This window comes from Ooceraea biroi, chromosome 2 (genome assembly GCF_003672135.1).
Source record: "Ooceraea biroi isolate clonal line C1 chromosome 2, Obir_v5.4, whole genome shotgun sequence".
NCBI classification, from domain to species: Eukaryota; Metazoa; Arthropoda; class Insecta; order Hymenoptera; family Formicidae; genus Ooceraea; species Ooceraea biroi.
The window spans coordinates 6,804,827-6,814,818 of record NC_039507.1 but is presented as its reverse complement, the minus strand read 5'-3'; positions in this window follow the sequence as shown (position 1 = coordinate 6,814,818).

The window sequence follows — 9,992 nt, the reverse complement described above, 5'->3', positions numbered from 1 at the left end:
GTAATTAAGTTTTTATAAGTAATTAATTATAATATTCTTATAATAAAAATTATAAGATAAGTATTTATTATCGGTAATTATTTTGTACATTCTAGTGTGACTTAAGAGAAGAATGTATAAAATACACACCCAAACCAAAGAAGAGGAAGGCTGAAATGAAATTCGCAGTTGGAATAATAGTGACATGTATTTGTACCGACAAAACTCATTCAGAAGTAAAATGCCATAAAATGCCACACGTGATAATAGGATGGTCAGTGGATGATGATTTGATAAGGAGATGAACCATTTGAACCGTTTAGCCAAGGTACAAAGTGCATGGTACCTAGCTATTCCCGCAAGCCGGAATGTATTCCCATTCAAGCGGGCATGTTATATTCAAGAAGGTATAAACAAAGTGTTTTAAATACATTGTGTTATTCTGAATTATATATATTTACTATACACATATATAATTACTATATTACTATAATAGGATCCTCCCGGGATAAATGGTCGAACTTAAGATATGATTTTCGTAAACTTAAACTATAATGAGAACTTCAAAACAAAACATTTTCCTCTGGAAGTACGTTCGCAAGCGCTTTGTTCAAGAGATATTGACTTTTTAAGCTATAGAAGTATAGGATTGAATATAATCGAAATATCACTTTTTTTGGTTTATAGGTCATTGACAGACATTGTATATTTATATAGATTTTGTAACGGAAATATTAATGCTGCTCACTGTGAATACGCCACGCGATTTCTAAACAGAAGATTGCCAAATAGGATACTGTTATCTTTAACATTTCACCGATTGAGGGAAACTGGGTCATTTAATATGGTGCCACGAGCTGATGAAGTTTTTGAACCACTGCAAAATAAAAGAATAATTGCTATCATATTGCAGCATTTCAACCAAAACCCATCAACAAATATTCGGAAATCTGTTTCTGAGTTAGGAATTTCATTCACAATTATATGAAATATACTCTCAGTCGATGGAAGTTGTCTATCTTCAACGTGTCCAGCCTTTATCACCAGCTGATATGCCACGCAGAAAACATCTTCCACTTGGTTTTTAAATAAAAAAAAGAATAATAAATATGATCCACAATTTTTACAAAACATTTTGTGAACAAAGAAGGCCATATTTATCAGACAAGATATTCTTCATCAAAGAAAAGATGTTTTATTAATGAATCATGTTTAGTCACATAAAAATTCTTGAGCAATCCAGAATATTTTCAACACGGTTTTGATTACTGTAAAACAAGAAAGAAGAGAAACCTAGATGACGTCAAAATTATTTACTAATAAATCCTTTTTATATCCTAATAACTTTAGAAGGTAATATCTCTTGAACGAAGCATTTACGAGTATACTTCCAGAGGAAGTTTTTGTTTTTTTTGAGGTTCTAAATTCATATTTCAAGTTTGGCCATTTAACCTGGGAGCACTCTCCATAATAACATAGTTGTATATTTTTTATTTCAGAAAATTTAGAGAAGCTAAATACGCCGACACTTTTTAAGAGTTGCGAACTCGGTGAATATTTTTCTGAATTTAAAGGCACTTATATGCCAAATAAGATGCTAGCAACTGAGTATCCAGACGATGTATTATATTTAGTTAACAACTTGTAACTTTTTTTTATTGGTATGCGGTTAAAATCTCCATATATGGTAATGAAATACTTTAAGGGTGTCGGTTCTCTCCAATTTGCCATATTCGTTTTGTCATAAACTAGGAATGATGTAAATTTCTTGCGATAACTTATTAATTAGTACTTTGTGGGATATTCGTCTGCAATAATCACAGCTCATAGACTGCTCATACACCTCCTCAATCATCGGATCTCAATCTTATCGAACATTATAGAAAATTCTTGGAGATGTTATTTAGAAAAGACAAATACAGATTTCTAATCAAAAAGATTAAAAAATGGCTCTTTAAGAAGAATGGGATTCCATCTCATCACCTGTCACGCAAAAGCAACAGTATACAGCCATGGACAAAATTATTAGGCACCGTACTTATTTAACTAACTTCCTTCTAATTTATAAGGAAATAAATAACACCATCTTTATAAATATTAACATTTATTCTCTTAACAATCATACAAACTAATATTTGGTTGGTCCACCATTGTGTTTTATAACTTCTGTTCCTCTCAGGTAAGCTATGCACTAGTCGCTTGCATATAGAAGGTGATATCTTAATAATTAACGATAATAAATACTTATCTTATAATTGTAATTATAAGAATATTATAATTAATTACTTATAAAAATTTAATTACTTTCACATATGACACATCCACAAAAAAGATAATCTCTTCAAAGGAGGCAAATTGGAATACAAGTACTTTTGTACTGTCTTCTCTCATTCTTCAAGGACCGTTTTCTTGAGTTCAGTAATACAATTGCACTTGCGAGTGTAGATAAATTTTTCTTTACACATAATAATCACGTCCGTAGTCATCAAAGTCAAAATACAAACTGAAAAAGTTTCAGAGTAGTATTGTTATTCCCATAAGAAAGATATTGAACTTCGTACCTCAATCGTTTGAACCATTCACAAGGTCGATAGAATGAAAACAACATATAAACATAAAGTTTACACTTATTCAGTTCCGAGATATTTACGCGTTATTAAGATCCGCAAATCTCGGCTAGTCTCAACTAGTCGGCTCGCGTAAAGATACACGGTCCGTCTCTCGCTGCCATTGCGCTGCGCGTGAACTTGGCGCGAGACACTACCGTGTCTCTTGATTTCGTATAGACGGGGCCGTTACAAGGCAGTACGCAGGTACGCTCCAGCGTAGGGTGCAAGATTTGGAGGGGCGCAAAATTTGGAAAGCGCAAAATTTTTTTCGCGGTGCGCACACGTACGCAGTGATACAAGGTTTAAGCCGATAACAGATGCTAGACAGAAATTTAAAGTAGAATTTTTTAATTATATTATTGATGTAGCTCTAAATTCTCTAGAAGAACGATTCGATTAGCTTAACTCTCATAATCACCCTTTCAAATTTCTGTACGATATCAGTACTTCCGATATTACTTTAAATCAATGTAAAACTTTAGAATCAAAGCTTTAAAACAAAAACACAAATTGTTCTGACATAAATGCTGTTGAACTGTTTAAAGAAATAAATCTATATAAAACATTTTCAGATATGCAGCAAAACACTTTGCAATCCTCTATTGCGATTTTAAATAAATTAGCTCAAAATGGCTTTTTGGAAATATTTCCTAATTTAATAATAGCATTTCGAATATTATTGACCATGCCAATATCTGTGGCAACTGGTGAGGCAACTTTTTCAAAATTAAAATTGATCAAAAATTATCTGAGAAGTACAATGACGCAGACACGGTTATCTGATTTAGCAATGATATCAATTGAAAAAGAAGTGGCCAATGACCTCGATTATAAGGATGTTATAGAAACATTTGCAAAAGCTAAGTCCAGAAAACATAACTTTTAAATTATATTTTTTATTATATTAAAACAAAAATGTATAAAATATATTCTATTAATCCTTGATAATAAATATAAAAATAAAATGAAAATTAAAAAATTTTTTAAATATATAAAAATTTAAAAATAAAAAAATATATATAAATATGAAAAAGAAAAAAAAACGGAACCATTATCCTGCTACGTCCTTGTCGTGGTTCTGGGTAGCGTTAAAAGCAGGAATTTGTTATTTTCGTTTGCAGTTTTGTGCTAGGGCGCAAGTGAATTCCGTGAGCGTAGGGGCGCCTAAGACTGTCGTAACGGCTCCGCGTATAGATGTGTAGAAAGGCTCGGGCAGTGGAGAATCTCTCTCTCTCTCTCTCTCGCGCGCGCGCGCGTAACCAGAATTATCATAATTATATATCCCTAAACTGACGATCTTAACTTTCGTGAGAGGTTCCTTGACCAATTCGGCTCTTAATTAAGGGACGACGATAATTTCCTATTCACAAGCGACCGAAAATCGAGACGCGCTCGTTTACTTCGATTTAGGAGTACTTTGTTTTTCCGAAAGTGTAATTCAAGGTTTAATTACCGGGCGAGTTAAGGTCCATTTGGATTCCGCTAGAATTCCCTAATCATCGAAGATCATTTATCTGATAATAAACATCTAGCGTTAAATTACAAGACGATTGAGCACACGTGTCTCTTTAATAATCAGTATTGTGTATCATTCTGGTGCTGTATAGTTGGATTATGCACAGATTAGATTACAGTGTAAATTCTGCAGAGACCTCCGCTTATCATCAACATCTTGCGACGTAAGATGTACAATATTAGTGAGAAGTGGCAAGTATGTATAGTTGAGAGGTGCATATCTTTAGTTTGTTCTTTGTGTCCAATAAACCTCGCAGATTGACAATGACATCAATTTTTAACGGAAGGAAATGCAAGTTCATAAACCATTTCCTGCGTTCCTAAGCCATGACTGTACTTGATGATTCCTGGATGGTGTATACCTGTTTCTGTTTCACACTTCTCGTTCTATAATCCGTCGGATTATACGTCAAATTATCCTTTTTTTGTTATGAAAAGACATTGAAGTATTTATTGCTGGACAAACAGTCATCACAATGACAACCTATGATGAATACATATTACCGACGTGAATACCTGGAAATAGTCCTAAACCTGCAAAGAACCGAGACGAGAAAAGCGTTTCTTATAATTTTTTTTCCTAGAAGAAACCGTCCTTAGAAAAATAATCTTTTTTAAAAACTTAGATGTTTTGAAAAACATCTAAGTAAATTTGTGTAAACATCTAAGTAATTTGTGTAAATGGAAAAATCAAAAACATGTAACTTGATGCTTGATATCAACGAATTACCGAAACAAATAAATAAAGTAATGTTAACAATTAATTATGATAATAATTAGTGAAAAAAGATGAAGTGTTTTCCGTCAAATAAGCCATGAATCAAATAAACAATCAAACTGAATAAATTGTCTATTCTATATAGAATAAATTAATAACTAAAAATTCGCTGTCTCATAAGATTCATGCACGATTTTGCTTGTACGATTATTCCATGAGTTATTCACTTAGAAAACAGATGGAATTTATTCTACGAGCATTCTTGCTCGAAAATATTCCAATGATGACTTTGGTTCAAATACCAAAAATGTTAAACTTAATATTTTATAACATCAATAATGTTAAGATATTTCAATTCAAAACCGTGCTGTAAATACTTGTAACACACGTGTACATTTTGCTTGCATGATCATTCTGTTATCCAGTTAAAAAATAGACGAAATGTATTTTACAAACAGTTTTGTTCAAGATGATATCCCAATGATGAGTTTGGTCTAAAAAAATATTAAACTGATGTTTTTTAAGACAAAACTGTGCTGTAAGTATTTCTAACATCCTACGTGTACCGCAACATGAATTATTATACGTATAAAAATGATGCTGTGCACTTACTAGAACGCAAGATAGCAGAAAGTAGAATAGAAAAAGTATAAAATAATTAATTTTCTCGCTCACAGATATGTACAAAGATATATATGAGTGACAGGGTCGCAGTGAAAACAATCGTGTACTTTCTAGTGTATGTGCTCCACGGCTGTAAACCAATAAAACTGTACATCAATGTTGGGTTCAATACATAACGTTTACTACAGGTATCATCCGAAAGAAACAGAAATTTAACACTTCCGGCGCAAAGTTATAACACGACACATTTCAGAACAAACTTATGATTCTCCTAGCCGTTTTTCTGGTTATCATGGACGAAAAATATAGGATACCTTACGGAAAGTAAAAGCGTAAGGACATTGTGCACAGAAAAGAAGACGAAGGGCTACAAAAAAACCCGGAGATAACATTTTAAGTAAAAGTGTTGGCGTCGTCGTCAGCCCTCCGTTGTAATTTCCTTATCCTCTCTCTTTAGTACCTTTTAGCTTTAGCTTTACTAAAGATTTGCCATGACGAATCTGTACACCCGAAGGCACTATAGAGCTTTATGTAGAAAGCAAAGTGTGAAATGACATTAGTTTATCTCACTGCTTTGATGTAAAGATGCCACAGGACTACATTGTTGCTGCACACGAATGCATTGGGTGAAAAGCACGTGTTGAAATTGTATAAGAAATAATTACATTAAAATAAATCGCGTTAAAAATGCATTCTTTGTCAAGTTAAATATCGCATCATGGAAATTCTAACCGAAATCACTAATAGAGAAGACTAATAGAGAATTCTTGGGATAATTTGAAGAAATAAGCAATTATGTTTTCTTAGTTCTCGTAATTTCGTCAATTCTACAAATTTATCGTAGAAAAATTTTAATCTCGTTTCTAAAAAATACTAGGAAATATTTATTAAATTAAATATCTTGACACTGATAGTAAAACATGTAGATTAAACAACATTGCGTAAAGAATTTATAGCTACGATGGAGATAATCTTTCAGTTCCGTTCTAATCTGCATAGAATAGTAAAAAAAGAATTATTAGAGACATGACGTTAAAGTATCGTGTCCTGTCATCAAAGCCGTCCTTAAGAATTAATCTTACAGCCACGGCGGCCTTGCAGCATGTAGAATCTCAGGAATTCCACGGTATGGAAAATCAAGAAGCTGACCTAACTGATGAAAAATTCAAATTATCAGTAGTGCCAATCAAAGAACTATTGCCAGATTTCTGGAGATTATGCTAATTGCATTAATTTATATTTATTGTCTCTCCCAAGGTGATCCATCAAGATTCTCACAATCTCGATAAACTAAAAGTACCGACATTGACGGCAACTTCATAACGAAAAGATTGAAGGCCGCGACTTGGACGTGTTCCGATCACGCCTGTCTTCCACCCACCTACGTTTCCATCGCCCGAGGATCGACATCTGAATAAAAGGTTCTCACAGTGACGCCGGGAGATCGCGCCTAGTCATCGACGCCGTCCTTGGCAGCTGATGGTGGAATCGCCGAGTCGACCTTGCTGCGCATAGAATCTCGGAATGCGGGACTGCGAAGAATCGCTCGTGGGCCGGGAATGGCGTTCTCTTAATTAAGGGTGTCCTAGAGGAGTGCCCGGGGGTCGTTCCGACCCTCTCTCCTTCTCGCTCGGTCGTTCGCGCGCGTGTATGCACGCGTGTATCCTCCTTTTCTCTTCCTCCCCTGTCCTTCTCTCTTCCGTCCATCGTCGGGCCTCCCATCTCCATCTTAAGCAAGAAATGAGCCTTCTCGGAGGCGGTGAGGGACAGGGTGAGAACGGCAGCGCCTATCGTGCAGGCGCCACCGTGCTCACGGTTCCGCTCTCGGACCCGGCATCGAGAAACAATAATTACCTCTCACGGGTCCTTTGATGTCCCCCGACGTGTTCGCACCCCGCCTCACTGGTCCCACATAGGTGTCTCGAGTGGTCGTAGAAAGTCACGCACACGTACGAGCCCCTGAAAGAGCGCCTGAGAGAGAGGTACCTGCTCTCGGTCTCGATCTCGTGAATGGAAAAATGGAAACACTCGTAAAGAACGGTAAAGTTCCAAGCAAGTCCTCTTGAGCGCGATCTCTTGAGTGCACAGGAGAAACATATCTGCCTATAAATACGTGATTTTTCTATAACATAATGATATAATATATACGCGAGATTGCTTGAAGATTATACATACGCCAACGGAAGAGTTTAGCGCTTAACGCCCAACGGAAATCGAACAGGTTTCGCGAGTCTGATTTGGTGCGCCGGTTGCGTCAACGTGCGCCGCAAATCACGAACAGTAAATCGAGAATAATCTCTTTTCCATTTGTATCGCAATTGGAATTATATCATGAAAGAGAAGACATAATAAATATATAAATATAATTTTAAAAAATATAGGTAACTGGCTAAAGTTAATCAACAAGGCTACTTTCGTTCCTCGAATGCTAATAAAACAAATATAGATTCCACATAAATTCACCATCTGCTCTATTGTGTCGAAGACTCCTCGACCGTGAAAGTCGGACAATAAAGAAATTACTTTCCCGAAAAGTGTCGCAGGGAAGATGACATAATCTGAAGAATGTTTCCTAAGAATTGGAGACGAGAAACTGAGTGGAGCCGTACTACCGGTCGCGGATTACTTGCAGGCGCTGCTCGTGAACAAAGACAGGCCGACAGGTCTCAGGACTTCAAGAAAAGAAGAGGAAGCAAGTGTCAGCGGGGACCGCCACGCGGACGCATTCCACGGGGATTAAATCTCGGAATTAGTCTATTAGAGATTAACATTGATCCTCATTAACTGAATCGGATAAAAAGCGGCTACTCGTAGTTTCGGCAACGGTCCTCGGCTTGTTTTCAAATACGCCTGCAAACTTGGCCCTCGTTCTCATTGTGAAGCTGGCTTTTCAAGCTATTTCATAGTTTCTCTCGTCGTTGCGGAATTTAGACGCCCTTAGCGTTAAACTTTGTGTCAGGCTAACGAAGCTTCACGCGAACCATCGGACGAATGGGATCCGCCTTTCCTGACAGTAACTTCCAGTAAGCGGATTTTCATCTGAAAAAATCCCCGTCCTCTTTTGTCCAATCTGCCAATCAGCCCCTCGTCGAGCACAATGGCGACTCCAAGCGGTCCCTCTTGCTTTAAGAGGGATCGTTGCAAATATTGCTCGCTATTGTGAACGGATATGTTTGTTTCATTATTCGTTCATTTAATATAAGGGTACTCGGTACAATAAATGCATCAGGATACGATGTTTCTACCATTCTCCAGTCCCTAGTTGTCTCTAGTTGCTAGGGGATGAAATCCAACATCGTGGAAGATAGACTCTTCAGACGTTACCATATATTGCAGGAAATTTCACTGGCGTTGACACACCACACATTTCTGTTCCTTCGCAACCGAATCCATATATTTCTCTTGTTCCTTCCTCTTCTTGTTCTCGTGGTAGGCGTGGCGCGAAGATCCCGGCGGATCGGGAAGGAAGAAGCCAGGAGTTCTGACATTGTTATCAAGGGCCGGTAGGTAGGCCCACCGTGCGCGTGGGACTATTTATTTGCCGAGATGTTGGATACCGGAAGGGAGAGGAGGGGAAGAGAAGGGAGATCCACGGCGTGTACAGAAGACAAAATATACAGGGTGGTCTGGCTGAGTTTGCGGCAGGCCGCAACTTCATTTACACCTATTCAGCCGCCCCAGGTCCCTCTGAGCGCGGGTCTTTAGATTTACGAGCAACCTCCATCTCACCTTCCCCGGCCGTCCTCCGGCGTCCTATCCCTTCCTTTCATTCCGAATCGACGTCCAAAAATGAGTATATTAACGTAGATCGTGCCGCCATGTGAAAAGTGCGGTAACTGCCTTTCGATTGGCTTGCTTGTCGATTCTGATTGATGCCGAAAGTGCAGCTTCTGCGATCGTGATAAGAGCACTTTAATCAGATGTTGCGTGTAACATTGTTATATTTTTAGAAACGTTATGTTAATTCCAATAATCGAACATACAGGATTGTATATCCGGCGCACGTTGTAAGCAATCTTTTTCCTTTTGTGTTATTCAAGACCAAAGAAGTTAATCAGAGAGAAGACTGACGGGCCTCCTGGCAGCACGAGGCTCTTAATTTGACCAGAAATCGCAGCATCGTCGAGGGGAGTTTCGGTCAGCCATCATCGGACACCACGAAAGTTTCGACGAGGTGATCATGGTGGCCCATAACGGGTCTCCCATAAAATTCGTTACGCTGTCCGGGACGTCGTACGTAACCGTTGACGGTCTATATAAAAGGAACGGGGAAAGGCGGGCGAGGAGATGAGAAAAGGAAAGATCCCGACTGGCAAAGAGGAAAATGCCCGCCATTAGTATTTCACAACACGACGTGGACCTCATCACCTTCGCCGAGGGCCTCCGGGAGAGAAAGAAATTATCGCTTCTGTATCTCCCCTTTTTTATGTCTCCGTTAAATCGCCGGAGAGTTCCCCCGCGTCGTTCCCCCGTGACACACATTTTTGCCTAACATTTTCGACGCACCTCCAACGAAGAAACGATCTCCGCAGCAACTTTATCCAAGA